Here is a 16,078-nt window from a genome sequence, read left to right on the forward strand (position 1 = left end):
AGAGAGTGATGTTGAGGCAGATTGTTATTACTTTAATCTTTTTTAAGCTGAAGAGAGAAAGCCACATGAGAATGAAGGGAGAAAAATGTGGATTTAAGGAAAGCATTGAAATTTTGAAACAAACAACTGCTTAAGAGAATGGGGAGGTTGCCACTCAAGGCAGTTAAAATAACTGTCCACTGGCACAAGGGTAAAGCTGAGTTTGTTGATCATCAACATTAGGTAGCAAAAATCTGCAAGGCTGTGGAATTTACTTCCGAAAGTTAGCAGCCCAGGCAGTGAGCAGAGGAGACAGAGGTAGGATGGGAGTTTGGGGGCTAATGTGCTAATTAATAAGAAGAACAGATGTGCAGGCAATATGGCAGAGCTGGTGACCTGGAGGCTGGGTAGGGGCAGCAGTGATTCCAGCAAGGGGTTGCTCCACTCTGGTAAGTTGGAGAGGTTATGGAAGAGCCTGTGTGACCTCAGTGTGGATCTGAGGGAACTGGATGGAGAGGAGAATCCTGGGTATTGGTGTTCAAGGTTTCAGAAGTGAAGCAGTTGCAGTAGCTAGAGTGACATTTAGGGTGAAAATGCCTTGGATGAATCCACTAGAGTGAGTGACTTTGGTGCAGGTGGGAGTACAGATTAGCTTGAGGACATCATGGAAATTTGATGCCAATGTTGGTTAGTTTTAACGCACTGTAGTTACAGAATGACATAGGGCTTGGAGAAAAGAGGAAACCTGACAACACCATAGAAAACTTTCTTCTTTTTGAAGACACAGGCCCTGTAGGCATGGCATCCACTCTGCATTTTCATTTCTATCACTTCCAAGCTCCCAATCGTTTCCTCAGAGACGTGGAAGACTCCGACACTAAGGTAGAGAAGTAATAGGTTGGAAGCAACACTGGGAAATTAGGGGAATGTAGACCTGGCTTCCAAATGTAGGAGCATGAACAGCCTCTCTGGAGAGAGTGTCTCGGGGGAGCCTGGTCCTCCAGGCAGCGCCAGGGCTCAGTCAAGGCCTGAAAAGGGAGGGAGTGTTTTACCAGGACCTGGAAGGACCTTAGTGCTCTTGAAGAGGAAGGAGCTTCATAGGATGGTGGGAACACATTGGAGGGGTGAGGAGGTCAAGAGTGATCAGGGCCAGGAACGGAAGTTTGTAGCTCAGAGTTGAAGAGATCCTGGGAATTTGATGCCTAGGCTAGTTAGATTTTACAAATGCTAACTAAAAGATAACATAAGGCTGGATGAAAAGAGGAAACCTGATGACACCATATAAAACCCTCTTCACATTTAAGACACAGCCCTCTGGCATGCGATCCAGCTACCTTTTCATTTTTATCACTTAAGAGGAAGTAGAATACTATAGGGGATGTGAGGATGAAAGTCCAGGTGAAGAGAGGAATTGAGAAGAGGTGTGTTGGTTCCCACCCACGGCTGGCAGGGATGCATGCAAGTTCCAAATGGGACAGTGGTCATACTGCTAGGACTTGGTCAGGCTGGGGAAGCTGGGCTGTTTCCACACAGGCTGAGCAGTCTGGGACCTGGGAATGTTGTTTCAGAAAACTCAGCCTAAGAGGATGGTTTGTTGAACTGGGATTAGGGTGAGAGGGAGGAGGGAAAGTAACTCTCATTTATTAGGGCTGTGTCGGGCACTTCACATACTCATTTAACTCTCATCATAATCCTACAAAGGAAGCATAAGCATCCTCCATTTATAAATGATGAGTCAACTTGCCTGCAACATAATGTGAATTTCTGTATGAATGCAGATTTTTCTCCCCAAACACCAAAAGTAGACAATGCATAGAGAATAAAAAAACATAGAATAATAAAAAGACAAGTCAATAAGCATATAGCTGCCATTAGTTTGTAGATAATATTTTCTTGTACCTTTTCTGTCTCCTTTGTTTAATCTTGGCTCAGGGCCTATCTACTTTATCATTTGACAGGATTCAAAGTGCTATTTCTAACCTTCACCAGTAAAAATATTCAAATCATGTGCTTTAAAGAGTATTCAAATCGCATTCGTTTCAGATTGCCTCTCTCTGGGGTGACAGCTCTGATGCGCTGGAAGCCCTGGATCGGGAATTAGAGCCCTGGATTCTGGCTCTGGTCTCTGCTGCTGATTAACTATGGGAACCTGGCAAGACACTCAACGCCTCCAGCTTCCTATCTCCAAGACAGCGATAACGGATAACGGTATCTGCATTGTGTTAGGAGTGATGTGTAAGTAAAAGGGCTATAAAATGTCCCACAGATGCAAGCACTGGTGTTCTTTAGAGAGAGGCATTTTGAAAACTTTGGGGCCGACTGTGTTTCAGGATGACTCAGATTTTTTCTGACTTTAGAAAGGAAGAACAGGGCCCATATACCCTGTTACTCTACACCCTCATTAAGGTCTAGAACATCACCCTATAACCCCACACATGAATATTTCTTTAGTGAGGGGCCTGGAATTGCTGCTGGCATTGCTCATGTGGCTGCAGGATGGGCATTGAGGCATGTTGGGGAAAGAGGGGTGAATGGACCTATCCAGTGTTGAAGTTTCAGCAGGAGAGCAAAGTATGTCACCTAAGGGCACAGCAGTATCTATCCTCGGTGATTCACAGAGTAGCCAGATGTATCCACTGGTAGATGACCTAAGAGCTCAGGTAAGTAAGCACAGGTGAGGGAGTCCGGTATCAGTTATCAGTTGAGGTTCAGGGCAAGGGCTAGGACATCAGGGGACATTGGTAGTGGATAGATTACTGCTATGGTTTGAATGTTTATGTCCTTTCAAATTCTTACATTGGAAATTAAACTCTCAAGGTAATGATGTTAAGAGGCAGGGTCTTTGGGAGGCAATTAGGTTATGAGGGCAGAGCCCTCATGAATGGAGTTAAGGCCCTTATAAAAGAAGAGTCAGAGAGCTGCTAACTCCTCCCAGGTCTTCTGCCATGTGAGGACACAGCCACAAGGTGCCATCTTGGAAGTGAAGACCAGGCCCTCACTAGGCTCACACCTGCTGGTGCCTTGATCTTGGACTTCCCAGCCTCCGGAATAGCAAGAAGTAAATTTCTGTTGTTTATAAATTACTCAGTCTAAGGTAGTTTTTTATAGATGCACAAATGGACCAAGACCATAAACTCTAATAGAAACTGAAAAAATAGGGGCTGATAGAGAAGCACAGTTGTATGAAGAGGGCTGTGTGTGTCTTTGTTGTGTGTTTACACATGCACAGCACACTGGCCACTATATGAAGTGCTTTCGTGAGGGAGATTCTTCATTAGGCCATGTTTGGGGGTGAGGTGGGAATGATGACTTAGGAAGAACATGGGCTCTGCCAGGGACTTGAGCCAGACTAGCAGCAAGGAAAACTCAAATGAACACCATAGGTGAATGACTCGGGGAGCAAAGCAGGAGCTGGGCTGGCAAGGAGGGCTCATTATGGGCAAGGACAACAGTTAATGCTCAGCTCCAGGAGGGGCACTGTAGCCACCCCGCCTTGGGGGACCTATTGTTTCACACCCAGCTTGACCAGGAAACTGGGCCAAGTGGCCTGTGTGGGTGGGGGAAGGTGAGTGGGCTGGGCAATAGAGACCTACAGGCCAATGAAGGGAAAATCTGTTGGGAAGGTGGTGGGACAGGAGACCTGCTGACATTGTCAAAGTCTTTGTCTTCTTCTTTTGTTTTAAAATCAACTTCCTGATGATAAAATGGTACTTGTATCATGAGACAACTGTCGGGTCTAGATGAAATTACTTAAAAATCTCCAATGAAAAACTTACTAGGTTTATCTGAAGACTATTTTAAAAGTTATGATCTAACCTAAAGGGCCCACATCAGTCCTGGTTAAATAAACTGTGGGCATGTATACAACCAAATGTTTCCAATGTTTCCAAATGTAGCCATTAAAATTATGTTTATAAAGAGTTTCTAAAGGCCTGGGAAAATGTTTATGCTGTAATGCTGTGTGAAAAAGGCAGGATACAAGACTGTTTATAGAGCAGGGTGAAACAAACAAAATTAAAACTATGCATGGAAAACAATCTAGTAGAAAATCCATTAAAATGTTAGGATAGTAATAGACTCTGGATGGTGAGATTAAGAGCATTTTTAAAAAAATCAACTTTCAACTTTTCTATTTTGCAAATTATCTGTGCATCATTTTTCCTTTCAGTCATTTTCCTGTTTTATATATATTACTTTTGTCATATGAAGGACCCAATAAACTCGCCTTTCTGAAAGGGTTTACATCTTACTTTTCTTTAAGTTTATTTGGATTCAAAGCATTTTGTGTTTCCCAGGGCAATAATACGTACAAAGAAAAATGGTATTGCTTTAATGCTTCCAGTTGTATGAACTTTAAATACAAAAAGCAAAAAGTGAACAGATTCTTCCCCCCCAAAATCAAGCCTAAGGAGAAACGGTCTTATGCTCTACAGAATCCTTGTTATGCAGGGTGCATCGGCTAGTTCTTGCCACACCACTCTGTATCTATATGATACTGTGTATGGTTTATCTATAGCTACAGTTTCTGCTGTGGGTTGAATTGTGTTTCTCAAAAATATATGTTCATGTCCTAATCCCAGTGCCTGTGAATATGACTTATTTGGAAATATGGTCTCTGCAGATGGAACCGAGCTAAAATGAGGCCAAACTGGATCAGGGTGGATCCTAAATCCTGTGTAACTGGTGTCCTTATAAAAAAAGAAAATTTGGACACAGGGACACGGAGACACAGAGGAGACCCACCATGAGAGGGAGGAAGCAGAGGTCAGATGACACTCCTGCAGGTGAAAGAATGTCCTGGATTGCCGGCCACCCCCAGAAACAGACAGAGGCACTGAACATCTGTCTCTTAGAATCCTCCGGAAGGGACTAATCTTGTCGACATCTTGACTTTAGACTCCAAAATTGTGAGAGAAACAATGTTTGTTAAGCCACTGAGTTTGTGGCACTTTGTTACGGCAGCCCTGGGAAACTAATACAATTTCTCTCGCACTTTTGGGGAATTACTCAGTTCACTTAACAAACACACCTTCAGCACCTACTTGCTATCTGCCAGGGCTCTGTGAGGGGCTGTGAAGAGCACCATAAATAAAACACCGTCTCTGCCACTCTGAGACTCCTATAGCTTCGTCATGAGACACGACACATGATAAGGACAGGGAAGGAGGCCTGCAGAGAGTGTTGGGAAGCGAGGAGAATGCTTATTCCAGCTCAGGTTGTGGGAAGGCATCCTGGAGGAGATGATGCCTTGAAGGATTCACTCCCTTGGGGAAATCTGCAGCTAGTATGAAAGAGGCAGCTTCTTTTCCACACCCTTCTCTGAAAGCAGCTTCTTCCTGCAGCAAAAGGATTTAAGTGGTAAAATTAAAGCCATGTTGCACCACATTATGTTCTCCTGGGGCTTTCCCACAGCCTGAAGATGCTTGCTAGTTTGGCTTTATGAGAGAAGAAAACAAATAAGATTGTTTTTTCTTAGTCTTTTTTTTTTTTTTTTTGGAGACAGGGTCTTGCTATGTCACCCAGGCTGGAGTGCAGCCTTGTGATCAAAGCTTATTGTAACCTCAAACTCCTGGGCAATCCTGGGCTCCTGGGATCTTCTCACCTCAGCCACCTCGAGGGTGTGAAAGAGTAGCTAGACTGTAGGTCCACTATGCCCAGTTAATTTTTTCTTATTTTTAGAGATTGGGGTCTCACTATATTGCCTAGGCTGATCTTGGACTCCTGGCCTCAAATGATTCTCCTCCCTTGGCCTCCCAAAGCACTAGCATTACAGGTGTAAGCCACTGCCTGGCTCAGGTTTGATTTTTATGAGGGAAGAATCTGTTTATTTTTTGCCTTTTGTATTTAGAGTTCACATAATTGGAAGTGATATGCAATACCATTTTTCTTTGTACGTATTATTGCCCTTTGAGACACAAAATGCTTTGAATCCAGATTAATTTAAAGAAGGTAAGGTGTAAACTCTTTTAGAAAGGAGACTTTATTGGGTCCCGTCTATGACAAAAGTTACATATATATATCAAACAAGAAAACAATTAGAAGAAAAAGTAATGCATGGATAATTAGGAAAATAGAAAAATACATGGTTTAAAAAATGAGTCTCATCATCTACAGGCTATCACTATATTAACATTTTGGTATATTTACCACTCAATTGTTTTTCATGCATGGTTTTAATTTTCTTTGTTTCTCTACGCTCTGTAAACAATCCCATCACCTGCCTTTTCACTCTGTGAAAGAGTGTGATAGAATATTAGGTGGCTGGGCATCTGAGATACAGCCTGCTCCTGGCTGACCCAGAGAAGGAGACTGGTTCAACCTGGAGTCTACAAAGCATGACTCAGGCAGAACCTGGACAGCCAAGCAGGTGGACACTGAAAACTAGAAAGGAAGAAACTGAATTTCAGAAATTGGGCAATGTCCCCAGGCACGGGGAGTGAAGAATTTGTATTTAGAGGAGGAGAAGTCTACCAAGTGACTTCTATCTTATCCTAGGCTATTTAATAAATATGTATGTGGTGGTCTTTGGCCCATGGTATCTGCTTAGCATCTGATCCCATATACACATACATCAGGGATTTTGCCACCAAATGAACAGGTAAAGGAAAAGCCAAGGATTTTCTCCTAAGAGCCATGAAAGAAAAAAATTGTGTTGGCTCTCTGTATCACAATGAGAGCTGTGGGAATTCTATATTCTACAATTTTAATCATGCATTTTAATTTCTGACAAATAAAGCCAGTAAGAATTGGTAGCATACTTGGCAGAGATTAAATTTTCATAAGTGGCTATGTGATAAATTTTGTATTCAGAGTATAGTTCATGGATTCGAAGATTATAAGACATCCTATCATTTCTCTTTTTAACTAGAATTTCACACTTTGGGAGACTGAAGCAGGTGGATTGCTTAAGCTCAGGAGTTTGAAGTTGCTTAGGCTGAGCACGTGTGAGACCCCATCTGAACTAAAAATAGAAAAACTAGCCGGGTATTGTGACCATCACTGGTAGTCCCAGCTACTTGGGAGGCTGAGACAGGAGGATTATTCAAGCCCAGGAATTTGAAGTTGCTGTGAGCTTTGATGACACCATAGCACTCTAGCCAGGGTGACACCATAGCACTCTAGCCAGGTCTCTGTCTCAAAAAAAAAAAAAAAAAGCTAGAATTTAAAAAAATGTATATTATTCATTGAAAAGAATAATTAATGAATGTTAGCAAAGTTGGAAATTAACTCAGTAACTGAAAACCCCAATGTGGAATATTTCTCATAAGCTATTCCTCTGTGGGAGTCATTTTTCCTAAAATCTCAAATGAACTGTTTACTTCTTAACCTGAGAGGGATGAGAGACAGAGCCTTAATGTTTCCATGGCGAGAGACTGGAGCCCTAATGCTTATGATCCTTTGGTACAGCAGTCCCTAGGGACTGACACCACGGACTGGTTTCATGGAAGATGACGTTTCCACTGACTGCGTAAGGGGGATGGTTTTGATTTGAGTCTGCAAGCAATTAATTTCTTATGATCTCTGTGCAGTCAGACCTCTCTGTTAATGATAATCTGTATTTGTAGCCATTCCTCAGTGCCAGTGTTACCACCTCAGCTCCCCTTCCGACCATCAGGAGTTAGATTCTCGTAAGGAGTGTGCAGTCTCGATTCCTTGCATGTGCAGTTCATGATAGGGTTGGTGCTCCTGTAAGAATCTAATGTAGCTGCTGATCTCACAGGAGGTGGGGGCTCAGGCAGCACTGGGAGCAGGGAGAGTGGCTGTAAATACAGATGAAACTTAACTCACTTGCCCACCAGCTGCTCATTTCTGGCTGTGTGGACAGTTCCTAACAGGCCACAGACTGGTGTGGTCCTCAGCCTGAGGGTTGGGGACCCAAGCCTCAGTACAAATTACTTGTCCAAGAATATCCACACTTGAATATGAGAGAGAAAAATGAAAAATTAATAATCTACAATGCTTTTGCTTTGATTAGGACCATGTCATCTGAGTTTAGCTGAACTAAACATAGGACAAGCCAAGGAGAAAGAAAAAGAAGATGCGGTATGCAGGAAGGCTGAACCAACCGAACAGGGAAACCCAGCATGTGTATGTATCAGAATTCCAGAGAAGATTGTTTACTTCCCAGACTCTTGAATAGGAGATAAGAATTTATAAAGGCAGAAAAGGATGGAAACTGGGCTTTGTCAAGCAACCATGGTTTTCAGTTACTTTAGGCAAGTCTTGGGTCTGTTGTGATAACCAATCCTATCTTTTGTAACCCAGGCAAAAGGAAAAAATATTTGTTCTACTGAAGGAGCTGGACTAGATTGTGAGATGGGCTCCAAGCATTCCAGCCTCAAAGATAATTAAGACTCTAGAAGTTTTCATCTTGAGTAAGGGTTCAAGAAAAGTTTATGCTGACTTCACAACTGGCTCCAACGAAAAGTTGCAGCAACCTTTTATTTGAGGAATTAACTTACTTGACCCCTGGTTTGTACATAAAACTGGCCAAGGAGAAAGGAGGCAACATGAAAATAGATTTAAAAAATCTGGTTTTGAACTATGCCTGGCATGCTAAAATATTTAAAATTGTTTAGAACTTGGCATTTAGAGAAGAGGGTGGGTTTAAACAGAGCATGGCCAGCTGGCTAATTACACGTTGCCAATAACCCCCACCCCCACCCCAGCTACTTGCTGGATGAATCTTGTTTGTGTCAAAGGCTCACTCTGTCCTTCATTCCCTTTCATGGCTAAGAAATGGAATGCCATGCATTTTGCTTAACATGAAATGTTCTGGTGAAACCTAAAGCAACAAAGGCTGTTTCACTGCCTTGGTGAGCTGGACGTGGCAGGTGGTACCAGGGAGACAGTTGTGGAGAAGTCTCAGGGACAGGCTGGAAGGTTGGAACAAGTAAGATTCCAGCTTACCACCCTCTCTACCTCCTTTTAGTGAAAATAATTTCTTATGCTTAACTAAGATATTGTGAAACCAAAAGCTATCAATGCCAAATTCAAGGCTAAGTTTTTTGGTGTGAAAGCAGAAACTGACTTCTGGAAGCCCCATGTGCTTTTCATGCTGGCTGAGCCATGTGAATAAAGTGATGGTTGAGCTAAGTGAAGTAGATGAGTGTGGCATGTGGGTGGGTGCTTCTCGTTGTGTGATTAAAAAAACTCAAAAACCTCCAGGGACCTGTGCATTGGCTTCTTCAGGAAAGGAACCACTTTAAACTTAATGGAGCCTTGAAGAAAACAATATACCAAGGTACAGTACAAAGGAGGGTGTGTGAGCGCATGTTGGATGCATCACCAAAGCCCACACATAAGAGGCCCTTGAGATAAAGCAGCAAATTCTAGTAGGAACAGCAACTCAAATGTCTCTAGGAAGGGACTAGTGAATAACGGAACTAAGAGAAGATATGGTGGGGACTGTGTCAAATTGCAGACCACACATCCAGTGTAAATGCATTCAAATTAAATTAAAAAAAGTAAAAACACTGTGCTGACCAAACATATCTGTGAGCTATATTTTTGCTCAAGAGCTACTAATTTGTGTCTGCTGTCCAGTGAGAGCTCAAAATGAAAAACCAGAGATTTTTGGATTGTACTTTTTTTTTTTTTCTAAAGCAGCTTGAAAAACTGCATTGTACAAAGGGAAGCTAGTGTCTAAACTTTCTGTCATAATCTAAAATTGCGTAAAATTTTCTTTTCTATCTTTTCTGCCATGAAATGAAGGATAAGTCTTGGAAGGAAGATGTTCATCTTGGAAATTATTGGGGGGGCTTCCTTTCATTCTCTTAATGAGTAGCTTTGGGCAAACACAAAGTCTCTCCATCCCCCTTCCCAATCTCAGGTTTATCAGCAACCACTCATGGGCTCTCCTTAATCCCAGGCATACTCACTCTAGGCTGTGTCCTTTTCAAATCCCAGTGGCATCATAAAGGAAGCAAACCATCATAACAGTGAGTGTTAGGTCAGTTTTGTGATTAGGGCTGGAAGTTTTTCCTGATCGGAAGGAGAGATTACTTTGTTGCTTTGTATAAATAAATCAAAATAAATTCCTGCTAAGGTGGGTGCCCCTATGGGGAGACATTTGAATGGATAAGATTTATAATTGGGATATTATTTAGCCAAGGACACAACTATGGCTTTAATAGTCCTCTGAGGTTCTAGAGCCTTATTTTTTTAGACCTCTACTCTGAGAATTTCTTGGTAAATCCTCAATAACAATATTATTTTAAAAACCTTAATAATACACAGTATATATTCCTGAGCACATCTGAGACTAAGTGTTATAGTTTATCTATGCTACTGGCCTTAGCTTTCCCCTGTTAATATTGCTGAGTTTCTCATGATATACTGTGGTCAGGCTGGAATTTCTGTGCAAACTTTCTTCTGGTTAGGATGCTCTGCTGCAGTTGGACATAAATATCCTTACTCCAGGCTGCCACCCCCCCCAAATAATACTGGCTAACAGTTGCTAACCACTTATGTTGTATCTAGTAGTGTGTATATGAAAAATGAAATAGAAGTTTGTATCAAATAGTTGATGCACAGAAGAGAGCTATTAGTCTAGGTGAAGTAAAGATATGGAAAAGTGGCCTGGAGTGAGACAATAGGGAGTTTTGTAAGCTAGACAGAGGAGTTTGGTGATTTTCCTGGAGGTAGGGAGCCATTGACAATTTTTGAGTGTGAAGTGAAATGGAGGAAGAGACTTTTTGGAAAGCTTAACTTGGAAAACATCTGCATGGCAGTTCAAAAGGGAATAGAGACTCGAGGCTTGCAAATCAATTATGATGAATCTGAGCATTAAACCATCTAAAGACTTACAGTGACAATGGGATACTGAATTATAATGAGGAACTGCTAAGGTTAACTGCATGCTGTCTGTATGCCAACTACTGCTGTAAGTGCTTTATATGCATTAATTAATATTTGAAACAACATGCTGAGATGGACGTTATTAAATATCACTCCTTTTAGACCAGGAAACTGAGGTTCAAAGCAGTAAAAATTTGCTCATTATTATTTGGGTAGAAAGAGTCACAACTGGGTTGCAAACCCAGGTAGTCTGGCTTCAGGGCCCTCACCTTCAGCCAGACCTAGCCCCTCCTCTGACATCATGATGAGGCTAGGATGCAGCCTGGGACTGTTGATATCACCCTGTTCATTGTCTGTTATGTTTGTACACAGACCTCTGCCTCAGACAGCATCCTTGCCCAGTGTTTACTCCAAGAAACTCAAAATGCTTGCCAATGCTTTCATCTCTTAAAGGAGACTTTATTAGTAAAGCAGGGGACAAAGATGAGGAGCTAAGGAAATTTCACCTCCAACTATGACTCCCTGGTGTAAAGAATATTTTGAAATGAAAGCCATTCAAGCTCAAGAAACAATGGAGGAGGCTTCTCCTTTATCTGCATAAAGTAGACTGGCCTGATCAGAGTTTCAAAGGGACAATTGATTCCCCTTCCCCTTTCCTGTTACCTCAAAATATTTTAGGAATGAGGGTTGGGAATGTAAGTGGACCTAGTCCAAACCATTCATGTCATAAATACCTGTTTCCCAGGTTAATATACAAGTCAATCTATTTCCCCCTCATCCATTCATCCTTCCTAGCAACCTCCCTAGCAACTTCCCTTATAAAAGGTGTGTATAAAGGTATCTGAACTTCATTGGAGAATTGGATTATCACTCTGTGATTTTTGCCTGTGCTCACGGTAAAGAAATCCTTTCTCTTATTAATCTGCCTTCATCATGAATTGATCTTTCAGTGAACTTTCAGGGGAAAGGGAAATTTCCCCCCATCCGTTCAGCTGCTTACCACATTCTTGTAGAAGGAAGGAATTCAGGTCTTCCTGCTCTTTTGCTTTTTCCATCTGACACTGATGATGTTGCTTGTCAGGCCTCACTGACGTTGGTTCAGTGGTTAAGGATGCATTTACTTTCCAAATGAGAGATTTGGAACTCATCTGATGTTAAAATATTCGATGTTTTACTGGCATCCATTACTTACCAACAGATTAATAATATTTATTGTGACTCGAATTACATGTTTTTTCTCAAAGCTACTGTGAAAGATCCCCTAATTTATTATTATTTTTTTTAGAGACCGAGTCTCACTTTATCGCCTTTAGTAGAGTGCCATGGTGTCACGGCTCATAGTAACCTTCAGCTCTTGGGCTTAGGCAGTTCTCTTGCTTCAGCCCCCTGAGTAGCTGGGATCGCAGGCATCTGCCACAACGCTTGGCTATTTTTTTGTTGCAGTTGGGCTGAGGTCAGGTTTGAACCCGCCACCCTCTGTATGTGGGGCTGGCACCCTACCCACTGAGCCACAGGCACCTGTAACACACATATTTGATTCAACTCAATTTTAGCAAACAGTTATTGAGGCTCTGCATATATCTAAATCCACGTGGTGAAGTTTTATTGCTAGGTTGGATTCTCTGTTGTGAATTACATCAAGAATAAGTTGTTTATTGTTTTAGTGAGATGACCTCTGGTCAGGCCTAACTGCATTCTACTTACATCAGCAGATCAACCTATTGATTAACTGTTGAGTCTATTTTTAAGTTTAAACTTTGGCCAGGCAGTGATTGAAATGGATTTATTTTTCCAAATAACAGATTACAGAAGCAAGCAGTCTGGGAAGGACTATTGAGAAATCTTGAAACCATATTGTTTGGAGAGTTAAGCCAATGTATTTATTCCATAAGATAAACGTCTAAATCAGAGTGACAGCATAATCACAAGTTTCTCAATTGTTAATATTTCTTTGTTTATTTGTTTATATTTATTTCAAGACAGAGTCTCAGTCTATCACCTGGACTAGAGTGCCATGGCCTCAGCCTACCTCACAGCAATCTCAAACTCCTTGGCTCAAGCAATTCCGTTGCCTGAGCCTCTTGAGTAGCCAAAACTACAAGTGCCTGCCCTAACACATGGTTGATTCTTTCTTTGCTCAGGCTGGTCCTGAACTCCTTAGGTTAAGTCAGTGGTTCTCAACCTTCCTAATGCCACAATCCTTTAATAAAGAATACCGTTCCTCATGTTGTGGTGACCCCCAACCTTACAATTATTTTCGTTGCTACTTCATAATTATAATTTTGCTACTGTTATGAATCTTAATGTAAATATCTAATATGCAGGAGACCCCCAAAGAGGTCACGACCCACAGGAGGAGAACCTCTGGATTAAGTGAACCTCCTTCCTCTGCCTTCCAGAGTGCTAGGTAAGATTATAGGAATGAGCCACTGTTTCTGGCCCCATTGTTTACATTTAAATATACATTAATCTACTTGTCAAATTTCTATAAAAATATGTTACTGAGAAATGTAAAGTTAAAGATACTAGAAAACTCATGAAAACAAGTTTAAGAACAATTTGAGTAATCCTATTTGACTTAGTGTGGGTCCAGCTTTAGTCAGAACTGGTATTAAAAAGTAGGCCATTTCTTCTTTCTTTCTTTTTTTTTTAGTAGAGAAAGTTCATCAAATCCTTGAGGAAAAGTTTAACATTTGGGTCATTCTTCCTAATAATATTGAGTTTGAAGAATTGATATTGATTGGAACTAAGAAGTCTATTTCTGCTTAGGAGCTTTAAAAATTGATTTCAGAGAATCAATTTTTAAAAGCCAAGCTTCTCCAAATCCACATTTTAAAATTAAATTTTACTTTATATTATTTGATTGTATTTTCCTTGATATTTTGCCCACAGGGCACCCCCCCCCATTTAAATAATAAAATTTCTTAAAATGGGTTTGGGACTGATTAAATTTTAAAAATAATCTGTTTTTAAAACATTTTAAACCCATGTAATATATAAACATTATAATAAAAGATTCAGATGGTATTGTGTGAAAGGCCCCTCCCTCCCCTTCCCTTCCTCCTAACACTCCCAGTGGCAGTTCAGTGCTCAGCTGCAGCCCTCTTTCCAGACACTCACATGCACATACAGCTGTACTGACACATGGACAAAAGGCTTCCATTCCCCCCCTCCCACACATTTCTATTCCATTTTCATCAAATTCATTTCATTGATAAAAGGAATAACAAGACTTAACATGATAATTAATTTTTGTCTATTAGTCTACTAGTTTGGAGGCAAATAAACAGTTGAACAACCAACAAAGCAGATATGCTTCATTAGGAAATCTTTTCTCTGGCCACATTATCCCCATCCACAGTTGAGTAATTCTTTCTTACGTCCAGGGGAACATAGCAATGCATACTTCACTCTGTTGGCACCATAAGACAATTTATTTCTGTTATCTATTGTTACTTTTAGAATCAGAAAGAACAAAGCTCTTGACAGACTTCCAGAGAGGGTCACCTGAAACAGATTTTCATGACCTTCAACCATGCCCATCTTGCTTTCTTCCTGTCTGTCTTGTTCTCTCTTCCACTCTTTACATTCACTCTTTTCTTTTTTTCCTTTTTCCTTTGCCTGATCCTGTTAGGCACCCATTATTACTGCTGATTGGGGGGTAAGCCCAAAATCTGTTTAAGTCAGGGTTCCCCAGAGAGACAGAACCAATATTATACAAACACACACATATATGTGTGTGTGTTAGAGAGAGATGAGAAAGGATTTATTAGGGGAATTGGTTCACTCTCTTGAGGGTGACAAATCCAATGATAGGCCATCTGCAAGTTGGAGAACAAGGAAGCCAGTAGAGTGACTCAGTCCAAGTTCAAAGGTCTCAGAATCAAGGAAGCTGATGGTGTAACTCTGAGGTCAAAGGCCTGAGAACCAGGAGACAGCTGGTTCAAGTCTCAGAGTCCTAAAGTCCGGAGAACTTGGAGTTTTGACATTTAAAGGCAAGAGAAGAAGTGTCTCCCAGCTCTGAAAGAGAGGCAGTGAGCTCTGATTTGGGGGCATTGTGGCATAGTGAGTTTTGTAGTCTGAGAGACCCATGTTTGAATCCAGTGCTCGCTTGCTTTGTGGCCATAGCCACCTTAATCTCGCTAAACTCAAATTCTTCAATAAAGTCTAGATAATAAGATCTTCTTTCACATAGCTGTTGTGAGGAAATAATGTAATAATGCATGTCATTTCCTAGCCTAATCCCTCCAAGGGTGGTTATTATGATCATAGTGTCAGCACTTGGGGACTGCGTGGAAGAGAGAAGGAAAATCTCAGTAGATGGCAATCAATGGCTTGTCTTCTGGAAGGCACTTCCTGAATTTGCAAGACTCTGGGGAAGAAAGTGGAGAAAAGAGGTGATCCAGACAATTCTTTGGGCAAGACATTTTGAAGTAGATACAAAAATTCATACAGGGGTAAGTCTAGAAAGTTTACAAAATCAAATGCTGAGCTATAAGATGGAGAAAGGTGGGCTTTAATCTAGTATGGCAGCCCTGAAAGAATTAGTTAAACAAGTGCTGTTTATTGACAAAGCCAATAAGATAGAGAGATACATGGGAGGCAAAGGGCAGGAAGTGGTCTGTCTGCTTTTTCTCAGCACTGGGCTGACCTCAACTGTGGCTACTTTGTGTCTCTCCTTTAGGAGGATGTAGGGAATTGGCAGGACTCCAGAGAAGAGCAAAAATGTAATTGAGGCTTGGAAAATAGGCGCTATGAGCAAAGGCCAAAAAAGCTGTAGGGTTATTTAGCTTAGAGAATAAAGGTCCAACTGATTTGAAGGGTCATTATAAGAAAGACATCAGTTGTTTGCCAACTCCACAAATAGCAGGACAAGAGGAAAGATGCTTCCATCGCCCTGGAGAAGGGTTTTGGCTGTGAGCGTTGTTAACAAGGAGGCTCTCAAGGCTCAGGTTGGCAACTGAAAAAGAGAATAGATTAATGTGCCTCTACGTGTGTCTGTCCACCCATTCACATTATCTGGAGGGGAGAATTAGGGAAGTATTCAAGTACTGGCTTTTGCATTAGTTTGAAACCAAGCAGTTACTTAACTCTTTGTTTGGAATCATTTAGTAGTCTATTACAATATTAACAAAAAGTTGTTTAGAAGGTATAGATGCGAATTAGGTTCAGAACTTTCGGAAATAAGGCCTTGCCCCATTAGGTTGGATTTGGCCATCACCTTGCTTGTTGAGGCTGTTTATTCACTACATCTCAGGAGAAACTCCATTTTGTTGTGACTAAACCCAGCACTGGAGTC

The sequence above is a fragment of the Nycticebus coucang genome, chromosome 7 (genome assembly GCF_027406575.1).
Source record: "Nycticebus coucang isolate mNycCou1 chromosome 7, mNycCou1.pri, whole genome shotgun sequence".
In the NCBI taxonomy this organism is placed as follows: Eukaryota; Metazoa; Chordata; class Mammalia; order Primates; family Lorisidae; genus Nycticebus; species Nycticebus coucang.